General features: G+C 45.2%; 1 protein-coding gene across 1 annotated transcript in view; it reads right to left on the bottom strand.

Annotated features, from left to right (window-relative positions):
• aplp2 (amyloid beta (A4) precursor-like protein 2) overlaps positions 1–24,798 on the bottom strand; it is a 96,955-nt gene that overhangs the window by 57,243 nt on the left and 14,914 nt on the right. The window lies entirely within an intron of this gene.

Below are 24,798 nucleotides of genomic sequence, written 5' to 3'. Positions count from 1 at the left end.
GGCTGTAACATCACATCGCCTGTCTGTCCAGTTATTAAGGACTCTCTGTGCTGGACGGGCTGGGCAGGGGGGCTCTGGTCAGAGTGGAGCGCGTGTGAGAATGATGTTGCCAAGACAGAGAATGGAATCAAGGGATCAGAGCTGGCAGTGTGATGGGGAATGTCGACCTTCTCAGGTAGAGAGAGGAGACGAGGAGTCGAGAGGGAGAGAGGAAGCGAGTCGAGAGAGAGAGAGAGAGAGAGACGAGCAGTCGAGAGAGAGACGAAGCGAGTCGGAGAGAGAGAGACAAAGCGAGTCGAGAGAGAGAGAGACAGAGAGAGACGAAGCGAGTCGAGAGAGAGAGAGAGACGAGGCGAGTCGAGGAGGAGAGGGAGAGAGAGACGAAGCGAGTCGAGAGAGAGAGAGAGAGAGAGAGAGGAGTAGAGGAGAGAGAGAGAGACGAAGCGAGTCGAGAGAGAGGAGAGAGAGTGACGAAGCGAGTCGAGAGAGAGAGAGAGACGAAGCGAGTCGAGAGAGAGAGAGAGACGAAGCGAGTCGAGAGAGAGAGAGACGAAGCGAGTCGAGAGAGAGAGAGAGAGAGAGAGAGACGAAGCGAGTCGAGAGAGAGAGAGAGACGAAGCGAGTCGAGAGAGAGAGACGAAGCGAGTCGAGAGAGAGAGAGAGAGACGAAGCGAGTCGAGAGAGAGAGAGGACGAAGCGAGTCGAGAGAGAGAGACGAAGCGAGTCGAAGAGAGAGACGAAGCGAGTCGAGAGAGACGAAGCGAGTCGAGAGAGAGAGAGACGAAGCGAGTCGAGAGAGAGAGACGAGAGCGAGTCGAGAGAGAGAGAGAGAGAGAGACGAAGCGAGTCGAGAGAGAGAGAGAGAGAGAGAGAGAGAGAGAGAGACGAAGCGAGTCGAGAGAGAGAGAGAGAGAGAGAGAGACGAAGCGAGTCGAGAGAGAGAGAGACGAAGCGAGTCGAGAGAGAGAGAGAGAGAGACGAAGCGAGTCGAGAGAGAGAGAGAGAGAGAGAGAGAGAGAGAGAGAGACGAAGCGAGTCGAGAGAGAGAGAGAGAGAGACGAAGCGAGTCGAGAGAGAGAGAGACGAAGCGAGTCGAGAGAGAGAGACGAAGCGAGTCGAGAGAGAGAGAGAGAGAGAGCGAGAGCGAGAGAGACGAAGCGAGTCGAGAGAGACGAAGCGAGTCGAGAGAGAGAGAGAGAGAGAGACGAAGCGAGTCGAGAGAGAGAGAGACGAAGCGAGTCGAGAGAGAGAGAGAGAGAGAGAGAGAGACGAAGCGAGTCGAGAGAGAGAGAGAGACGAAGCGAGTGAGAGAGACGAAGCGAGTCGAGAGAGAGAGAGAGAGAGAGAGAGAGAGAGAGAGAGAGAGAGAGAGATGAGAGAGAGAGAGAGAGAGAGAGAGAGAGAGAGCTTGTTGAGAGGAGGGGGTATATGAGTGTATATCAGGTCTGGGTGGTTTCTGGCTCCAGGATATTTAGAGCTTAACTAGTGGCAGGGCTCAGGCAAACGCACCCACCCTCCCACACACCCAACCACCCACCCAATCACCCACCCAATCACACACCCTCCCACCCACCCAATCACACACCCTCCCACACACCCTCCCACACACCCAACCACACACACCCAACCCACCCACCCAATCACATACCCTCCCACACACACCCAACCACCCAACCACCCACCCAATCACACACCCTCCACACACCCAATCACATACCCTCCCACACACCCAACCACACACACCCAACCACCCACCCTCCACACACCCAACCACCCACCAATCACACACCCTCCCACACACCCAACCACACACACCCAACCACCCACCAACCACACACCCAACCACACCCACCCAATCACACACCCTCCCCACACACCCAACCACACACACCCACCACCCACCCAACCACACACCCTCCACACACCAATCACCCACCCAATCACACACCCTCCCACCCACCCAATCACACACCTCCCACACACCCAACCACACACACCCAACCACCCACCCAATCACACACCCTCCCACACACCCAACCACCCAACCAATCACACACCCTCCCACCCACCCAACCACCCACCCAATCACACACCCTCCCACACACCCAACCACCCAACCAATCACACACCCTCCCCACACACCCAACCACACACACCCAACCACCCAACCAATCACACACCCTCCCACACACCCAACCACCCACCCAATCACACACCCTCCCACACACCCAACCACCCACCCAATCACACACCCTCCCACACACCCAACCACCCACCCAATCACACACCCTCCCACACACCCAACCACCCAACCACACACACTCTCCCACCCACCCAATCACACACCCTCCCACACACCCAACCACCCACCCAATCACACACCCTCCCACACACCCAACCACACACACCCAACCACCCAACCAATCACAACACCCTCCCACACACCCAACCACCCAACCAATCACACACCCTCCCAACCACCCAACCAATCACACACCCTCCCACACACCCAACCACAGGCTTGCCTGTATGATGGCTCCGGCTGGTCAGTGTGTGATGCTACATTGTGTTGCTCTCTCAGCAGGAGTCACCCTCTCGTCTGACTACCACTCGGAGAGGAGAGCACAGCGCCTAATCTCCACACTAAGGAGAGGGATTTGTGAGAAATGACCTGTGCTCACTTCACTCTCTCTCTCTAATAACCCTTTCACTCTCTCGTAAGTCTATACTTCTATATTCCTCTCCTTCTCTCTCCTCCCTCTCTCCCTCCTCCCTCTCTCCTCCTCTCTCCTCCCTCCCTCTCTCCTCCCTCTCTCTCTCTCTCCTCTCCCTCTCTCTCTCCTCCCTCTCTCTCTCCTCTCTCTCTCTCCTCCCTCTCTCTCTCCTCCCCTCTCTCTCTCCTCTCCCTCTCTCTCTCCTCCCTCTCTCTCTCCTCCCTCTCTCTCTCCTCCCTCTCTCCTGCTCCATTTTATTTCCTCGCTGGGCGCTCCCTCGCTCATCAGCATGCAGCTCCATGCCGTCTCTCTCCTCACAATAACTTGGTGAGGCCGGGACGAGAGGGTGTTTGTGTGTGTTCAGTATGTGTTCAGTGTGTGTGTGTTCGTGCGTGTGTGTGGTGTCAATAACAGAGTCCCAATAACACAGCCTCAGCTGGGCCAGTAGAGGTGACTGACATCTCTCTCCAACGCCATGACCAACACATCATGAAATATTAACACATTAAAAGAGATATTAACACATTAATGAGATATGCACGTTGTTGAGCAAACCAGGGTGAGGGTGAGGGGGAGGGTGAGGGGGAAAGAGGAGAATAGACAGAGAAAGGGAAGGGAACGTGAAAGAGGGAGGGCTGTGGTTTTATAAAGTGGCTAAATACCATCACCATAGAAATAAAATCATCATATTTCAGTTTAGCGTGGTACAGTGAGGACCTGTTAATACAGTGTATTGTGTCTGGACCACAGGAAGAAAGGACATGATCGAGGAGAGGAGAGGAGAGTATTGAGTAGAGTATAGAGTATAGAGTAGAGTATAGAGCATAGAGTATAGAGCATAGAGTATAGAGTAGAGTATATAGTATAGAGCATAGAGTATAGAGTATAGAGTAGAGTATAGAGTAGAGTAGAGTATAGAGCATAGAGTATAGAGCATAGAGTATAGAGTAGAGTATAGAGCATAGAGTATAGAGCAGAGTATAGAGCATAGAGTATAGAGCATAGAGTATAGAGCATAGCGTATAGAGTAGAGTATAGAGGTAGAGTATAGATTAGAGTATAGAGCATAGAGCATAGAGTATAGAGCATAGTATAGAGTAGAGTATAGAGTAGAGTATAGAGCATAGAGTATATAGTATAAGTATAGAGCATAGAGTATAGAGTAGAGTATATAGTAGAGTATAGAGCATAGAGTATAGAGCATAGAGTATAGAGCATAGAGTATAGAGCATAGAGTATAGAGCATAGAGTATAGAGTAGAGTATAGAGTAGAGTATAGAGCATAGAGTAGAGTATAGAGCATAGAGTATAGAGTAGAGTATAGAGTAGAGTATAGAGCATAGAGTATAGAGCATAGAGTATAGAGTAGAGTATAGAGTAGAGTATAGAGCATAGAGTATAGAGCATAGAGTATAGAGCATAGAGTAGAGCATAGAGTAGAGTATAGAGTAGAGTATAGAGTAGAGTATAGAGTAGAGTATAGAGCATAGAGTATAGAGCATAGAGCGTAGAGTATAGAGTAGAGTAGAGTATAGAGTAGAGTATAGAGCATAGAGTATAGAGTATATAGTAGAGTATAGAGTAGAGTATAGAGTATAGAGTATAGAGCATAGAGTATAGAGCATAGAGTAGAGTATAGAGCATAGAGTATAGAGTAGAGTATAGAGTAGAGTATAGAGCATAGAGTAGAGTATAGAGTAGAGTATAGAGTAGAGTATAGAGTAGAGTATAGAGCATAGAGTATAGAGCATAGAGTATATAGTAGAGTATAGAGCATAGAGTAGAGTATAGAGTAGAGTATAGAGCATAGAGTATAGAGCATAGAGTAGAGTATAGAGCATAGAGTATAGAGCATAGAGTATAGAGCATAGAGTATAGAGTAGAGTATAGAGCATAGAGTAGAGTATAGAGTAGAGTATAGAGTAGATTATAGAGTAGAGTATAGAGCATAGAGTATAGAGCATAGAGTATATAGTAGAGTATAGAGCATAGAGTAGAGTATAGAGTAGAGTATAGAGCATAGAGTATAGAGCATAGAGTAGAGTATAGAGCATAGAGTATAGAGCATAGAGTATAGAGCATAGAGTATAGAGTAGAGTATAGAGCATAGAGTAGAGTATAGAGTATAGTGTAGAGTATAGTGTAGAGGAGAGTATAGAGCACAGAGTATAGAGCATAGAGTATAGAGTATAGAGTAGAGTATAGAGTAGAGTATAGAGCATAGAGTATAGAGCATAGAGTATAGAGCATAGAGTATAGAGCATAGAATATAGAGTAGAGTATAGAGCATAGAGTATAGAAGAGTATTGAGTAGAGTACATAGCAGAGTATAGAGTAGAGAAGAGAAGCGTATAGAGTATAGTTTAGTAATAGTTTTAGTATAGTTTAGTATAGAGAAGAGGAGAGAGTAGCTGAGAATATAGTGTAGAGAAGAGTATAGTATAGAGAAGAGTATAGTATAGAGGAGAGTATAGTATAGAGTAGAGGAGAGTATAGAGGAGAGGAGAGTATAGAGGAGAGTATAGTATAGAGGAGAGGAGAGTATAGAGGAGAGGAGAGGATAGTATAGAGGAGAGGATAGTATAGAGGAGAGGAGAGTAGAGTATAGTATAGTATAGAGGAGAGGAGAGTATAGAGGAGAGGAGAGGATAGTATAGAGGAGAGTATAGTATAGAGGAGAGGATAGTATAGAGGAGAGGAGAGTATAGAGGAGAGTATAGTATAGAGGAGAGGAGAGTATAGAGGAGAGGAGAGTATAGAGGAGAGTATAGTATAGAGGAGAGTATAGTATAGAGGAGAGGATAGTATAGAGGAGAGGAGAGTATAGAGGAGAGTATAGTATAGAGGAGAGGAGAGTATAGAGGAGAGGAGAGGATAGTATAGAGGAGAGTATAGTATAGAGGAGAGGAGAGTATAGAGGAGAGGAGAGTATAGAGGAGAGGAGAGTATAGAGGAGAGGAGAGGATAGTATAGAGGAGAGGATAGTATAGAGGAGAGGAGAGTATAGAGGAGAGTATAGTATAGAGGAGAGGAGAGTATAGAGGAGAGGAGAGGATAGTATAGAGGAGAGTATAGTATAGAGGAGAGTATAGTATAGAGGAGAGTATATTATAGAGGAGAGTATAGTATAGAGGAGAGTATAGTATAGAGGAGAGGAGAGTATAAAGGAGAGTATATAGCAGAGTATAGAGGAGAGTATAGTGGAGGATAGAGTAGAGGATAGTACAGTTGAAGTCGTAAGTTTACATACACTTAGGTTGGAGTCATTAAAACTCGTTTTTCAACCACTCCACAAAGTTCTTGTTAACAAACTATAGTTTTGGCAAGTCGGTTAGGACATCTACTTTGTGCATGACACAAGTAATTTTTCCAACAATTGTTTACAGACAGATTATTTCACTTATAATTCACTGTATCACAATTCCAGTGGGTCAGAAGTTCACATACACTAAGTTGACTGTGCCTTTAAACAGCTTGGAAGATTCCAGAAAATGATGTCATGGCTTAAGAAGCTTCTGATTGGCTAATTGACATCATTTGAGTCAATTGGAGGTGTACCTGTGGATGTATTTCAAGGCCTACCTTCAATGTCAGTGCCTCTTTGCTTGACATCATGGGAAAATCAAAAGAAATCAGCCAAGACCTCAGAAAAAAAATTGTAGACCTCCACAAGTCTGGTTCATCATTGGGAGCAATTTCCAAACGCCTGAAGGTACCACGTTCATCTGTACAAAAATAGTACGCAAGTATAAACACCATGGGACCACCCAGCCGTCATACCGCTCAGGAAGGAGACGCGTTCTGTCTCCTAGAGATGAACGTACTTTGGTGCGAAAAGTGCAAATCAATCCCAGAACAACAGCAAAGGACCTTGTGAAGATGCTGGAGGAAACAGGTACAAAATTATCTATATCCACAGTAAAACTAGTCCTATATCGACATAACCTGAAAGGCCGCTCAGCAAGAAAGAAGCCACTGCTCCAAAACCGCCATAAAAAAGCCAGACTACGGTTTGCAACTGCACATGGGGACAAAGATCGTACTTTTTGGAGAAATGTCTTCTGGTCTGATGAAAGACAAATAGAACTGTTTGGCCATAATGACCATCGTTATGTTTGGAGATAAAAGGGGAAGGCTTGCAAGCCGAAGAACACCATCCCAACCGTGAAGAATGGGGGTGGCAGCATCATGCTGTGGGGGTGCTTTGCTGCAGGAGGGACTGGTGCAATTCACAAAATAGATGTCATCATGTGGAAGGAAAATTAGGTGGATATATTGAAGCAACATCTCAAGACATCAGTCAGGAAGTTAAAGCTTGGTCGCAAATGGGTCTTCCAAATGGACAATGACCCCAAGCATACTTCCAAAGTTGTGGCAAAATGGCTTAAGGACAACAAAGTCAAGGTATCACAAAGCCGTGACCTCAATCCTATAGAAAATTGTAGGCAGAACTGAAAAAGCGTGTGCGAGCAAGGAGCCTACAAACCTGACTCAGTTACACCAGCTCTGTCAGGAGGAATGGGCCAAAATTCACCCAACTTATTGTGGGAAGCTTGTGGAAGGCTACCCGAAACATTTGACCCAAGTTAAACAATTTAAAAGGCAATGTTACCAAATACTAATTGAGTGTATGTAAACTTCTGACCCACTGGGAATGTGATGAAAGAAATAAAAGCTGAAATAAATCATTCTCTCTACTATTACTCTGACATTTCACATTCTTAAAATAAAGTGGTGATCCTAACTGACCTAAGACAGGGAATTCTTACTAGGATTAAATGTCAGGAATTGTGAAAAACTGAGTTTAAATGTATTTGGCTAAGATGTATGTAAACTTCCGACTTCAACTGTATATAGCGTAAAGTATAGAGTAGAGTAGCATACAGTATAGAGTACAATATAGAGTATATGAGAGTATAGAGTATAAAGTAGAGGAGAGCATAGAGTAGCGGCGAGTAGAGGAAAGTACAGAGGGGAGTATAGAGGAGAGGAGGACAGGAGAGTATAGAGGAGAGGAGGACAGGAGAGTATAGAGGAGAGGAGGACAGGAGAGTATAGAGGAGAGTATAGAGGAGAGGAGGACAGGAGAGTATAGAGGAGAGGAGGACAGGAGAGTATAGAGGAGAGTATAGAGGAGAGGAGGACAGGAGAGTATAGAGGAGAGTATAGAGGAGAGGAGGACAGGAGAGTATAGAGGAGAGTATAGAGGAGAGGAGGACAGGAGAGTATAGAGGAGAGGAGAGTAGAGGATAGTATAGAGGAGAGGAGAGGAGAGGATAGTATAGAGGAGAGGAGAGTAGAGGATAGTATAGAGGAGAGGAGGACAGGAGAGTATAGAGGAGAGGAGAGTAGAGGATAGTATAGAGGAGAGGAGAGGAGAGGATAGTATAGAGGAGAGGAGAGGAGAGGATAGTATAGAGGAGAGGAGGACAGGAGAGTATAGAGGAGAGGAGAGTAGAGGATAGTATAGAGGAGAGTATAGAGGAGAGGAGGACAGGAGAGTATAGAGGAGAGGAGAGTAGAGGATAGTATAGAGGAGAGGAGAGTAGAGGAGAGTAGAGGATAGTATAGAGGAGAGGAGGACAGGAGAGTATAGAGGAGAGGAGAGTAGAGGATAGTATAGAGGAGAGTATAGAGGAGAGGAGGACAGGAGAGTATAGAGGAGAGGAGAGTAGAGGATAGTATAGAGGATAGTATAGAGGAGAGTATAGAGGAGAGTATAGAGGAGAGTATAGAGGAGAGGATAGTATAGAGGAGAGTATAGAGTAGAGTAGAGAGGAGAGTAGAGTAGAGGAGAGTATAGAGGAGAGTATAGAGGAGAGTAGAGAGGAGAGTATAGAGGAGTGTAGAGTAGAGGATAGTATAGAGGAGAGTATAGAGGATAGTATAGAGGAGAGTATAGAGGATAGTATAGAGGAGAGTATAGAGGAGAGTATAGAGGAGAGTAGAGTAGAGGATAGTATAGAGGAGAGTATAGAGGAGAGGAGGACAGGAGAGTATAGAGGAGAGGAGGACAGGAGAGTATAGAGGAGAGGAGGACAGGAGAGTATAGAGGAGAGTATAGAGGAGAGGAGGACAGGAGAGTATAGAGGAGAGGAGGACAGGAGAGTATAGAGGAGAGTATAGAGGAGAGGAGGACAGGAGAGTATAGAGGAGAGTATAGAGGAGAGGAGGACAGGAGAGTATAGAGGAGAGTATAGAGGAGAGGAGGACAGGAGAGTATAGAGGAGAGTATAGAGGAGAGGAGGACAGGAGAGTATAGAGGAGAGTAGAGTAGAGGATAGTATAGAGGAGAGTATAGAGGAGAGGAGGACAGGAGAGTATAGAGGAGAGGAGGACAGGAGAGTATAGAGGAGAGGAGGACAGGAGAGTATAGAGGAGAGGAGGACAGGAGAGTATAGAGGAGAGGAGAGTAGAGGATAGTATAGAGGAGAGTATAGAGGAGAGGAGGACAGGAGAGTATAGAGGAGAGTAGAGTAGAGGATAGTATAGAGGAGAGTATAGAGGAGAGGAGGACAGGAGAGTATAGAGGAGAGGAGGACAGGAGAGTATAGAGGAGAGGAGGACAGGAGAGTATAGAGGAGAGTATAGAGGAGAGGAGGACAGGAGAGTAGACTGAGAAGTGCTCAGGGGGAGCTGCCTGCCTGACGTTGAGAGCAGCAGGGGAAAACAGTCTCAAGGACAGACTATCAGAGTCAGAATAATACCATAATATCACAGCTATGGAAAAACCACAGAAATAGAATCCAGGTTAGAGGTCCCATTCTATCTCTATGGGAAGAGTTTATCTTTCAGTCTACAGGGAAACAGAACAGCAACTGGCTACTGAAACTACTAACACTGTCACTTATCAGGGTACAGGATATACTAACACTGTCACTTATCAGGGTACAGGATATACTAACACTGTCACTTATCAGGGTACAGGATATACTAACACTGTCACTTATCAGGGTACAGGATATACTAACACTGTCACTTATCAGGGTACAGGATATACTAACACTGTCACTTATCAGGGTACAGGATATACTAACACTGTCACTTATCAGGGTACAGGATATACTAACACTGTGACTTATCAGGGTACAGGATATACTAACACTGTGACTTATCAGGGTACAGGATATACTAACACTGTCACTTATCAGGGTACAGGATATACTAACACTGTCACTTATCAGGGTACAGGATATACTAACACTGTGACTTATCAGGGTACAGGATATACTAACACTGTGACTTATCAGGGTACAGGATATACTAACACTGTCACTTATCAGGGTACAGGATATACTAACACTGTCACTTATCAGGGTACAGGATATACTAACACTGTCACTTATCAGGGTACAGGATATACTAACACTGTCACTTATCAGGGTACAGGATATACTAACACTGTCACTTATCAGGGTACAGGATATACTAACACTGTCACTTATCAGGGTACAGGATATACTAACACTGTGACTTATCAGGGTACAGGATATACTAACACTGTGACTTATCAGGGTACAGGATATACTAACACTGTCACTTATCAGGGTACAGGATATACTAACACTGTCACTTATCAGGGTACAGGATATACTAACACTGTGACTTATCAGGGTACAGGATATACTAACACTGTGACTTATCAGGGTACAGGATATACTAACACTGTGACTTATCAGGGTACAGGATATACTAACACTGTCACTTATCAGGGTACAGGATATACTAACACTGTCACTTATCAGGGTACAGGATATACTAACACTGTCACTTATCAGGGTACAGGATATACTAACACTGTCACTTATCAGGGTACAGGATATACTAACACTGTCACTTATCAGGGTACAGGATATACTGTCACTTATCAGGGTACAGGATATACTAACACTGTCACTTATCAGGGTACAGGATATACTAACACTGTCACTTATCAGGGTACAGGATATACTAACACTGTCACTTATCAGGGTACAGGATATACTAACACTGTCACTTATCAGGGTACAGGATATACTAACACTGTCACTTATCAGGGTACAGGATATACTAACACTGTGACTTATCAGGGTACAGGATATACTAACACTGTGACTTATCAGGGTACAGGATATACTTTAGACCCATCAGACACCATGGTCTACACCCTCCTCTCTACCCAGCAGGTACACAGAGACAGAGAGATGAGACCATAGAGAACCTGCTAGTCTCACCAGACAGTCAATCTTTCTTCCAACATCTGATATCCCTCCACTCCCCTCCCATCCTCTCCTCCATCCCCTTTTCCCTCCATCCCCTCTCCCCCATCCCCTGCCTCCCCTCCCATCCTCTCCCCATCCCCTCCCATCCTCTCCCCATCCCCTCCCATCCTCTCCCCATCCCCTCCACTACCCTCCCCCATCCTCTCCCCATCCCCTCCCATCCTCTCCCCATCCCCTCCACTCCCCTCCCATCCTCTCCCCCATCCCCTCCCATCCTCTCCCCCATCCCCTCCACTCCCCTCCCAACCTCTCCCCCATCCCCTGCCTCCCATCCTCTTCCCCTCTTCTCTCCCTCCTCCTCCCCATCCCTTGGCTCCCCTCTCGCACCCATCTCTTCCTCGGTCCCCCTCTTCTCTCCCTCCTCCTCCACCTCACCTCCACCTCCATCCCCATCTTCCCCTGCCTCCTCTCGCTCCTCTCCCCCCTTCTGCCCTAAGGCGGAGTGAAAGCAGAGCAGAGCCTAATGACAGATAAGTATATCCAAATTACATTAATCATTTTCCCTTCACAAAGATGTCCGCCCTCGCATTACCTGCAGCACCACAAGCTAATACATGTGTGTGTGTGTTTCTCTGTGTGTGTCTCTGGATAAGAAAAAATGAAAAAAAACAAAAAAAACACTAATGGAATGATCAGAACAGCATTTTTTTATTTATTTTCCAACAAAAAGGGGCTGATGATTATGTGTGTAAAAGCAGCGTTTAAGGCATCCCAACAACAATAAAGGTAATAAATAAAATAAATAAATAATAATCAATAAATAAAGTAAATAAAATGTGTGCAGTGAAAGATGTAGTCTAAAATGACTTTGATGATAAAAACAACTAAACCAGCCATGTTCTGAGGAGGTTCGTTCTCTGGGTTGGTAGGCTAGCTAGCGACTGAGTCTTTGTTCTAAAAACACATACATGATGTCAGAAAGGTACGCGAGCGCTTCAATCAGGTTACTTGCAGCATACTTACTTACGATTTAAAAACACAAGCCTCATCAACAGTAGGTCATTTGCATAAAATGTCCTTGGGGTAGTTAGCTGCTGCTGCTTCCTGGTGCTAAAAACTCACACATGATGTCATTATGCCACATAATTAGTAGTTGGGTGGTTTGACGACACACACACACACACAGACAGTGTTGTAGTGGTGCCTGGAGAAGTGGGTACACTCGAATTTTGCACACAAAATAAAACTGGCGAATGGAAAGGCGCCCCTGTGTGAAAATGTCTATGACAAACAGTGACATACACTCAATGACCTTACATGATAAATCCCATATTGGTTTTTCACAGTCAGTCCAACCCAAGCTTTATCGTGCAGTAGGCTAAATAGTAGCCCTACTATTGAAACAGATAAATGAGGCTGTCAACTGAGTCAGAAATTCAGATTTCCCCATTTTTTTCAGGTTTTCGCTTTCAAATCACACTTTTCAAATAGAAAAACCACAAAATTGGATGTTTTAAGTCCACAACAATGCTTAAACCACATCTAGAGACCACTTTGAGGTCTGGGAAAAATCTAGGAAATGTTGATTTATCAGTGTAGTTACCCTTTATTTCTAGTGTGCAGGCACCTAGCACTGGTGTTTCTGTAGCACGAGATGGAGTCTGAAAAACAAAATGGCCACTGGATTGATGCAAATAATCATGATATCATTCTGCCAGGTAGGCATGGGCTACTTTGTAGCTAGTTAACATTTAATTGAGAAGGTTTTTGGGAAAGCCTTTCAATCTACCAGAAGATGGTTAGACCTATAATTAACATCTCTATATTTGTCCTGTTCATTAATTGTTTGAAACCTGGATGTTTTACTTCATGAGGCATGTCTTACCTTGCTTCTAAGTAGCCTATAGCCAAAATCCCACCATAGAAACATGGAGGCAATTATTTTATAAAGACTTCCTGTTATTTTTTTACTTTCTTCCATTGGCTAGCAGCTGAAGCCATTATCCTAGTCATATTAGCATTGGCTAGCAGCCGAAGTCATTATCCTAGTCATATTAGCATTGGCTAGCAGCCGAAGCCATTATCCTAGTCATATTAGCATTGGCTAGCAGCCGAAGCCATTATCCTAGTCATATTAGCATTGGCTAGCAGCCGAAGCCATTATCCTAGTCATATTAGCATTGGCTAGCAGCCGAAGCCATTATCCTAGTCATATTAGCATTGGCTAGCAGCCGAAGCCATTATCCTAGTCATATTAGCATTGGCTAGCAGCCGAAGCCATTATCCCAGTCATATTAGCAACCCATGATAGGTGTTGCAGCTTTAGATCTCCCCTCTTTCTACATTTCTAACAGATATTTCCATCTCTGTCCTTGAAACCGCTCGCATGTGTGGTGCACATTTTTAGAAAGGTGTTAATCAACAATAGCTAATCAACAATAGCTAATCAACATTTTAAGCTAAAACATTCTTATCGGTTCCATCAGCCGTACTAATTGATGCGGCGTATACCTCCACTGCACTACTTCGATACGCATCGGGGGATTAGGAACTGAGTATACGCAATGCCCACTGAAAAATAAGCGTGTATATGGCGTATACCTGAGTATACCCTCCGCTAAACCACTGCACAGACATTCTCTTTCTCTCCACGTAGCTATGGTTTAATGCTCCATCACCATCGCGGTGGTCATAGCTATAGGGGTGATTTCCCACGGCTTTCTCAGTCACAATGCTCTATCAACTACTTCCCTAGCGGTTAGCCTCTTAATGATAAACTCCACTGGTCGTTAGTCATGAAGCTAACTACTTCCCTAGCGGTTAGCCTCATAATGGGGAAACTCCACTAGTCGTTAACCACATAGCAGCGTTAACTACTCAGACAAGGCTACCACAGATACCTAACTAGCTACTAGCTTCCAATCCAAACCCACAGACAGGATTACCACAGATACTTAGTTACCACCCATTATTTTTTTGTACTTTTACCCCTTTATCACCCCAATTTCGTGATATCCAATTGGTAGTTACAGTCTCCTCCCATCGCTCCCAGTCACGGCCGGCTGTGACACCTCAAGCGCTGCGATGCAGTGCCTTAGACCGCTGCGCCACTCGGTCTGTAGTGACACCTCAAGCGCTGCGATGCAGTGCCTTAGACCGCTGCGCCACTCGGGAGGCCTGCTAGCTCCCATTCTAAACAACAGTGGATAGAGTTAACAGGAAATAAAGCTAGTTCTCCGCCCGACACACAGACAGGCCTTGGATTGAGCTGAACGAGCACACACTATATTCCACATTTCACTGGGACATCAAATCAACATTTATTACATTATTGGTCACATGCGCCGAATACAACAGGTGTAGACTTTACAGTGAAATGCTGACTGACGAGCCCTTTCACAACAACGCAGAGTTAAAAAGTAAGACAAATATTTGCTAAATAAAAAAAGGAAATACAGTGAGGGAAAAAAGTATTTGATCCCCTGCTGATTTTGTACGTGTGCCCACTGACAAAGACATGATCAGTCTATAATTTTAATGGTAGGTTTATTTGAACAGTGAGAGACAGAATAACAACAAAGAAATCCATAAAAACGCATGTAAAAAATGTTATAAATTGATTTGCATTTTAATGAGGGAAATAAGTATTTGACCCCTCTGCAAAACATGACTTAGTACTTGGTGGCAAAACCCTTGTTGGCAATCACAGAGGTCAGATGTTTCTTGTAGTTGGCCACCAGGTTTGCACACATCTCAGAAGGGATTTTGTCCCACTCCTTTTTGCAGATCTTCTCCAATTCATGAAGGTTTCGAGGCTGACGTTTGGCAACTCAAACCTTCAGCTCCCTCCACAGATTTTCTAAGGGATTGAGGTCTGGAGACTGGCTAGGCCACTCCAGGACCTTAATGTGCTTCTTCTTGAGCCACTCCTTTAATAATAATAATAATAATAATAATAATAATATGCCATTTAGCAGACGCTTTTATCCAAAGCGACTTACAGTCATGCGTGCATACATTTTTGTGTATGGGTGGTCCCGGGGATCGAACCCACTACCTTGGAGTTACAAGCGCCTTGCTCTACCAGCTGAGCTACAGAGGACCAAACTACAGAGGACCAACCTTTGTTGCCTTGGCCGTGTGTTTTGGGTCATTGTCATGCTGGAATACCCATCCACGACCCATTTTCAATGCCCTGGCTGAGGGAAGGAGGTTCTCACCCAAGATTTGACGGTACATGGCCCCATCCATCTTCCCTTTGATGCGGTGAAGTTGTCCTGTCCCCTTAGCAGAAAAACACCCCCAAAGCATAATGTTTCCACCTCCATGTTTGAAGGTGGGGATGGTGTTCTTGGGGTCATCGGCAGCATTCCTCCTCCTCCAAACACGGCGAGTTGAGTTGAAGCCAAAGAGCTCGATTTTGGTCTCATCTGACCACAACACTTTCACCCAGTTCTCCTCTGAATCATTCAGATGTTCATTGGCAAACTTCAGACGGGCCTGTATATGTGCTTTCTTGAGCAGGGGGACCTTGCGGGCGCTGCAGGATTTCAGTCCTTCACGGCGTAGTGTGTTACCAATTGTTTTCTTGGTGACTATGGTCCCAGCTGCCTTGAGATCATTGACAAGATTCTCCCGTGTAGTTCTGGGCTGATTCCTCACCGTTCTCATGATCATTCCAACTCCACGAGGTGAGATCTTGCATGGAGCCCCAGGCCGAGGGAGATTAACAGTTATTTTGTGCTTCTTCCATTTGCGAATAATCGCACCAACTGTTGTCACCTTCTCACCAAGCTGCTTGGCGATGGTCTTGTAGCCCATTCCAGCCTTGTGTAGGTCTACAATCTTGTTCCTGACTTCCTTGGAGAGCTCTTTGGTCTTGGCCATGGTGGAGAGTTTGGAATCTGATTGATTGATTGCTTCTGTGGACAGGTGTCTTTTATACAGGTAACAAGCTGAGATTAGGAGCACTCCCTTTAAGAGTGTGCTCCTAATCTCAGCTCGTTACCTGTATAAAAGACACCTGGGAGCCAGAAATCTTTCTGATTGAGAGTGGGGTCAAATACTTATGCAAATTAATTTATAAACATTTTTTACAAGCATTTTTCTGGATTTTTTTGTTGTTATTCTGTCTCTCACTGTTCAAATAAACCTACTATTAAAATTATAGACTGATCAGTTCTTTGCCAGTGGGCAAACGTACAAAATCAGCAGGGGAACAAATACTTTTTTCCCTCACTGTATTAACACATTAAAAACAATACTGAGTCAACGTGCAGGAGTACCAGTACTGAGTCAACGTGCAGGAGTACCAGTACTGAGTCAACGTGCAGGAGTCCCAGTACTGAGTCAACGTGCAGGAGTCCCAGTACTGAGTCAACGTGCAGGAGTACCAGTACTGAGTCAACGTGCAGGAGTCCCAGTACTGAGTCAACGTGCAGGAGTACCAGTACTGAGTCAACGTGCAGGAGTCCCAGTACTGAGTCAACGTGCAGGAGTCCCAGTACTGAGTCAACGTGCAGGAGTCCCAGTACTGAGTCAACGTGCAGGAGTCCCAGTACTGAGTCAACGTGCAGGGGTACCAGTACTGAGTCAACGTGCAGGAGTACCAGTACTGAGTCAACGTGCAGGAGTCCCAGTACTGAGTCAACGTGCCGGAGTCCCAGTACTGAGTCAACGTGCAGGAGTCCCAGTACTGAGTCAACGTGCAGGAGTACCAGTACTGAGTCAACGTGCAGGAGTCCCAGTACTGAGTCAACGTGCAGGAGTCCCAGTACTGAGTCAACGTGCAGGAGTCCCAGTACTGAGTCAACGTGCAGGAGTCCCAGTACTGAGTCAACGTGCAGGAGTCCCAGTACTGAGTCAACGTGCAGGAGTCCCAGTACTGAGTCAACGTGCAGGGGTAGCAGGTAGTTGATGTAATTGAGGTAATACAGTATGTACATGTAGGTAGGGGTAAAAGTGACTAGGCAATCAGGATAGATAATAAACAGAGTAGCAGCAGCTTATGTGAAGTGTGGAAGTGCGTCTATGTGTGTGGCGTCAATATGTGTGTGTGTGTGTGTGTCAAATCAAATCAAATCAAATTTTATTGGTCACATGCGCCGAATACAACAGGTGCAGACATTACAGTGAAATGCTTACTTACAGCCCTTAACCAACAGTGCATGTATTTTAAACAAAAAAAGTAAGAATAAAACAACAACAAAAAAAGTGTTGAGAAAAAAAGAGCAGAAGTAAAATAAAGTGACAGTAGGGAGGCTATATATACAGGGGGGTACCGTTGCAGAGTCAATGTGCGGGGTCACCGGCTAGTTGAGGTAGTTGAGGTAATATGTACCTCAATATGTGTGTGTGTGTGTGTGTGTGTGTGTGTGTGTGTGTGCGCGTGCGTATGTGTGTGTGTGTGTGTGTGTGTGTGTGTGTGTGTGTTGGAGTGTCAGTGTCTAGTGAGTGTGCATAGCAACAGATGTGTGTAGCAGGCCTGCTGTGACAGCCTGTACTTGTGTGTAGCAGGCCTGCTGTGACAGCCTGTACTTGTGTGTAGCAGGCCTGCTGTGACAGCCTGTACTCGCATAAAACCTTTTTGGGAAAACATGCACACAGTAGCAGAGGAGGAGAGAGAGAGAGGAGGAAGAATGGGAGGAGGAGGAGAGAAATGCAGAGAGGGGAGACTCAGGGGAGGACAGGGAGTTGTTGCACTTGCACTCTCTAAGGGAGATAGTGCCTGTGTGTGTGCCTGTGTGTGTGTGTGTGTGTGTGTGTGTGTGTGTGTGTGTGTGGGCTTGCACCTCTGCTGTGCATTGCGTCAGCATGTGCTTTTTCTCTCCATCGCCCTCTCTTCTCTCTCCCTCCCCCATCAGTGTGGCATAGTGAAATATAGCTGTGATGTGGTTATCCAGGACTAGACTACATGTAGCTGTGGTTATCCTGGACTAGGCTACATGTAGCTGTGGTTATCCTGGACTAGACAACATGTAGCTGTGATGTGGTTATCCAGGACTAGGCTACATGTAGCTGTGATGTGGTTATCCTGGACTAGACTACATGTAGCTGTGATGTGGTTATCCTGGACTAGGCTACATGTAGCTGTGATGTGGTTATCCTGGACTAGACTACATGTAGCTGTGATGTGGTTATCCTGGACTAGACTACATGTAGCTGTGATGTGGTTATCCTGGACTAGCCTACATGTAGCTGTGATGTGGTTATCCTGGACTAGACTACATGTAGCTGTGATGTGGTTATCCTGGACTAGACTACATGTAGCTGTGATGTGGTTATCCAGGACTAGACTACATGTAGCTGTGATGTGGTTATCCTGGACTAGACTACATGTAGCTGTGATGTGGTTATCCTGGACTAGACTACATGTAGCTGTGATGTGGTTATCCTGGACTAGGCTACATGTAGCTGTGATGTGGTTATCCTGGACTAGACTACATGTAGCTGTGATGTGGTTATCCTGGACTAGACTACATGTAGCTGTGATGTGGTTATCCTGGACTAGACTACATGTAGCTGTGGTTATCCTGGACTAGACTACATGTAGCTGTGATGTGGTTATCCTGGACTAGACTACATGTAGCTGTGATGTGGTTATCCTGGACTAGACTACATGTAGCTGTGATGTGGTTATCCAGGACTAGGCTCCATGTAGCTGTGATGTGGTTATCCTGGACTAGACTACATGTAGCTGTGATGTGGTTATCCTGGACTAGACTCCATGTAACTGTGATGTGGTTATCCTGGACTAGACTCCATGTAACTGTGATGTGGTTATCCTGGACTAGACTACATGTAGCTGTGATGTGGTTATCCAGGACTAGACTACATGTAGCTGTGGTTATCCTGGACTAGACTACATGTAGCTGTGGTTATCCTGGACTAGACTACATGTAGCTGTGGTTATCCTGGACTAGACTACATGTAGCTGTGGTTATCCTGGACTAGACTACATGTAGCTGTGATGTGGTTATCCTGGACTAGACTACATGTAACTGTGATGTGGTTATCCTGGACTAGCCTACATGTAGCTGTGATGTGGTTATCCTGGACTAGACTACATGTAGCTGTGATGTGGTTATCCTGGACTAGACTACATATAGCTGTGATGTGGTTATCCAGGACTAGACTACATGTAGCTGTGGTTATCCTGGACTAGACTACATGTAGCTGTGGTTATCCTGGACTAGACTACATGTAGCTGTGGTTATCCTGGACTAGACTACATGTAGCTGTGATGTGGTTATCCTGGACTAGACTACATGTAGCTGTGATGTGGTTATCCTGGACTAGCCTACATGTAGCTGTGATGTGGTTATCCTGGACTAGACTACATGTAGCTGTGATGTGGTTATCCTGGACTAGACTACATGTAGCTGTGATGTGGTTATCCTGGACTAGACTACATGTAGCTGTGATGTGGTTATCCTGGACTAGACTACATGTAGCTGTGATGTGGTTATCCTGGACTAGACTACATGTAGCTGTGATGTGGTTATCCTGGACTAGACTACATGTAGCTGTGATGTGGTTATCCAGGACTAGACTACATGTAGCTGTGATGTGGTTATCCTGGACTAGACTACATGTAGCTGTGATGTGGTTATCCTGGACTAGACTACATGTAGCTGTGATGTGGTTATCCTGGACTAGGCTCCATGTAGCTGTGATGTGGTTATCCTGGACTAGACTACATGTAGCTGTGGTTATCCAGGACTAGACTACATGTAGCTGTGATGTGGTTATCCTGGACTAGACTACATGTAGCTGTGATGTGGTTATCCTGGACTAGCCTACATGTAACTGTGATGTGGTTATCCTGGACTAGACTACATGTAGCTGTGATGTGGTTATCCTGGACTAGGCTACATGTAGCTGTGATGTGGTTATCATGGACTAGGCTACATGTAGCTGTGGTTATCCTGGACTAGACTACATGTAGCTGTGATGTGGTTATCCAGGACTAGACTACATGTAGCTGTGATGTGGTTATCCTGGACTAGACTACATGTAGCTGTGATGTGGTTATCCTGGACTAGGCTACATGTAGCTGTGATGTGGTTATCCTGGACTAGACTACATGTAGCTGTGATGTGGTTATCCTGGACTAGACTACATGTAGCTGTGATGTGGTTATCCTGGACTAGGCTACATGTAGCTGTGATGTGGTTATCCTGGACTAGACTACATGTAGCTGTGATGTGGTTATCCAGGACTAGACTACATGTAGCTGTGATGTGGTTATCCTGGACTAGGCTACATGTAGCTGTGATGTGGTTATCCTGGACTAGACTACATGTAACTGTGATGTGGTTATCCAGGACTAGACTACATGTAGCTGTGGTTATCCTGGACTAGACTACATGTAGCTGTGATGTGGTTATCCTGGACTAGACTACATGTAGCTGTGATGTGGTTATCCTGGACTAGACTACATGTAGCTGTGATGTGGTTATCCTGGACTAGACTACATGTAGCTGTGATGTGGTTATCCAGGACTAGACTACATGTAGCTGTGATGTGGTTATCCAGGACTAGACTACATGTAGCTGTGATGTGGTTATCCTGGACTAGACTACATGTAACTGTGATGTGGTTATCCTGGACTAGACTACATGTAGCTGTGATGTGGTTATCCAGGACTAGACTACATGTAGCTGTGATGTGGTTATCCAGGACTAGACTACATGTAGCTGTGATGTGGTTATCCTGGACTAGACTACATGTAGCTGTGATGTGGTTATCCTGGACTAGCCTACATGTAGCTGTGATGTGGTTATCCAGGACTAGACTACATGTAGCTGTGATGTGGTTATCCTGGACTAGCCTACATGTAGCTGTGATGTGGTTATCCTGGACTAGACTACATGTAGCTGTGATGTGGTTATCCAGGACTAGACTACATGTAGCTGTGATGTGGTTATCCTGGACTAGACAACATGTAACTGTGAGGAGAGACATCTATTATTTACATTTTAGTCATTTAGCAGACGCTCTTATCCAGAGCGACTTACAGTTAGTGAGTGCATACATTATTTTTTCTTCTTCATATTATGAGGAGAGACATCTATTATGAGGAGAGACATCTATTATGAGGAGAGACATCTATTATGAGGAGAGACATCTATTATGAGGAGAGACATCTATTATGAGGAGAGACATCTATTATGAGGAGAGACATCTATTATGAGGAGAGACATCTATTATGAGGAGAGACATCTATTATGAGGAGAGACATCTATTATGAGGAGAGACATCTATTATGAGGAGAGACATCTATTATGAGGAGAGACATCTACTATGAGTGAGATGTTTGATAAGTGTTTGACTGACTGGATGCTCCTGTTAGACAACACAGACAGAACACTAGAGGATGGGTCCAAACAGCCCAGATCCTGATCCAGTCATGATGTGCTTCTCCTACATTAGCTGGTGCAGTGAAGGCTGTAAATACAGGGAGGGAAAGCAATAACCAACGCCCTGTGCAGCACAGCACACACTTTAAAGAGATCTTTGATTCCTCCTCTCTGCATCTATTCTCTCAGTTCTGTTTTGGTGCAGCACCAGCACTCAGAGAGAGAGATCAATCAGAGAGCCGGACTGACTGAATGGAGCCAGAGCCGAGCAGAGCAGACCGGACCAGAGCGGACCAGAGCGGTACGGAGCAGAGCATTGTGGTACGGAGCAGACCAGAGCAGAGCAGAACAGACAAAACAGAGCAGAGCAGATGACTCAATGATCTGCCGAGACTTATATAGACTATATAAAGAATGAAAGAGAGAGTGAGAGAGGATCCGAGCACGTAGCTGCTTACAGACAGACAGGTACACACAGACAGACAGACAGACAGACAGACACCTATAGGAAGAGAGAGACAGGCACACAGATATCTATAGGAAGAGAGAGACAGGCACACAGATATCTATAGGAAGAGAGAGACAGGCACACAGATATCAATAGGAAGAGAGAGACAGGCACACAGATATCTATAGGAAGAGAGAGACAGGCACACAGATATCAATAGGAAGAGAGAGACAGGCACACAGATATCAATAGGAAGAGAGAGACAGGCACACAGATATCAATAGGAAGAGAGAGACAGGCACACAGATATCAATAGGAAGAGAGAGACAGGCACACAGATATCAATAGGAAGAGAGAGACAGGCACACAGATATCAATAGGAAGAGAGAGACAGGCACACAGATATCAATAGGAAGAGAGAGACAGGCACACAGATATCAATAGGAAGAGAGAGACAGGCACACAGATATCTATAGGAAGAGACAGACAGGCACACAGATATCAATAGGAAGAGAGAGACAGGCACACAGATATCTATAGGAAGAGAGAGACAGGCACACAGATATCAATAGGAAGAGAGAGACAGGCACACAGATATCAATAGGAAGAGAGAGACAGGCACACAGATATCAATAGGAAGAGAGAGACAGGCACACAGATATCAATAGGAAGAGAGAGACAGGCACACAGATATCAATAGGAAGAGAGAGACAGGCACACAGATATCAATAGGAAGAGAGAGACAGGCACACAGATATCAATAGGAAGAGAGAGACAGGCACACAGATATCAATAGGAAGAGAGAGACAGGCACACAGATATCAATAGGAAGAGAGAGACAGGCACACAGATATCAATAGGAAGAGAGAGAGACATACAGATACCTATACAGTGAGGGGAAAAAGTATTTGATCCCCTGCTGATTTTGTACGTTTGCCCACTGACAAAGACATGATCAGTCTATAATGTTAATGGTAGGTTTATTTGAACAGTGAGAGACAGAATAACAACAAAATAATCCAGAAAAACGCATGTCAAAAATGTTATAAATTGATTTGCATTTTAATGAGGGAAATAAGTATTTGACCCCCTCTCAATCAGAAAGATTTCTGGCTCCCAGGTGTCTTTTATACAGGTAACGAGCTGAGATTAGGAGCACACTCTTAAAGGGAGTGCTCCTAATCTCAGTTTGTTACCTGTATAAAAGACACCTGTCCACAGACGCAATCAACCAATCAGATTCCAAACTCTCCACCATGGCCAAGACCAAAGAGCTCTCCAAGGAAGTCAGCGACAAGATTGTAGACCTACACAAGGCTGGAATGGGCTACAAGACCATCGCCAAGCAGCTTGGTGAAAAGGTGACAACAGTTGGTGCGATTATTCGCAAATGGAAGAAACACAAAAGGACTGTCAATCTCCCACGGCCTTGGGCTCCATGCAAGATCTCACCTTGTGGAGTTGCAATGATCATGAGAACGGTGAGGAATCAGCCCAGAACTACACGGGAGGATCTTGTCAATGATCTCAAGGCAGCTGGGACCATCATCACCAAGAAAACAATTGGTAACACACTACGCCGTGAAGGACTGAAATCCTGCAGCACCCGCAAGGTCCCCCTGCTCAAGAAAGCACATATACATGCCTGTCTGAAGTTTGCCAATGAACATCTGAATGATTCAGAGGAGAACTGGGTGAAAGTGTTGTATCTAGCTCTTTGGCATCAGCCAGTCTCCAGACCTTAATCCCATAGAAGATCTGTGGAGGGAGCTGAAGGTTCGAGTTGCCAAACGTCAGCCTCGAAACCTTAATGACTTGGAGAAGATCTGCAAAGAGGAGTGGGACAAAATCCCTCCTGAGATGTGTGCAAACCTGGTGGCCAACTACAAGAAACGTCTGACCTCTGTGATTGCCAACAAGGGTTTTTCCACCAAGTACTAAGTCATGTTTTGCAGAGGGGTCAAATACTTATTTCCCTCAATAAAATGCAGATCAATTTATAACATTTTTTACATGCGTTTTTCTGGATTTTTTTGTTGTTATTCTGTCTCTCACTGTTCAAATAAACCTACCATTAAAATTATAGACTGATCATTTCTTTGTCAGTGGGCAAACGTACAAAATCAGCGGGGGATCAAATACTTTTTCCCCCTCACTGTAGGAAGAGAGAGACAGACAGTTTGAACACAGGATATTAGAACACAGGATATTTTATTTATGGCTATAAAAACATCCCAGCAGCAGGGAAGACGGACGCAGGCCATCGTAGACAGACAAACAGACAGAGCCAGGCGAGGTGGGACTGAGGGAGAGATGGGGTTAACGACGGGGATTTTAGTTTAGTGGAAAGTTAGAGGGGGAGAATAGTAACACGATTTGAGCTAATTTTGCAACACCAGTCTTACAATGTGTTGTATACCGGTTACAATAACATAAAACAGACCCCACTAAACAGAGGACATGATCTCAGTTAAATGATACCCTTCAGGGAGTAGGTCGGGCTATGCATTCCTGAGCACCTCAAACTAACAAAGGCATTCCCCCACAAAACCAACCCTGCTACTGTTAAGTTAGGACCAACCAATCCCGCTATAGTTAGTCTCATTTCACAGCCACTGCACCTCCAGTACAGACCATTATAGTGGGCCTGTATTGGGCCTGAAAGGGAAATAGCTTCCCATCTGTCTAGTTGTTCCAGTGAAGGAGGGAGCTTCTTGTTGTGCAGGTCAAGGTAGTCTGTGGAGGCCTAGGCTACGTACAGTTCAGTCAACTTCAACTCTCTCACTCCTCCTCCCTCACTTCCTGAACCCTTTGCCTCCTCTTACTGAGAGAAGTGACAAAATGTGTGATGAGCTGTACTGTAGAGGATTACGTTACACACACAGTTGGATAATTAGAGCACACACAGTCTCTCTCTCTCTCTCTCTCTCTCTCTCTCTCTCTCTGTCTCTGTCTCTGTCTCTGTCTCTGTCTCGCTCTCGCTCTCGCTCCATCTCTCTCTCTCTCTCTCTTCTCACTCTCTCTCACATCCTCTCCTCTCTCTCTCTCTCTCTCTCTCTCTCTCTCTCTCTCTC

This window comes from Coregonus lavaretus (assembly GCF_964263955.1).
Source record: "Coregonus lavaretus genome assembly, chromosome: 30".
NCBI lineage: Eukaryota > Metazoa > Chordata > Actinopteri > Salmoniformes > Salmonidae > Coregonus > Coregonus lavaretus.
The sequence above is the reverse complement of the archived record's forward strand: the minus strand, read 5'-3'. Positions and strand labels throughout refer to the sequence as shown.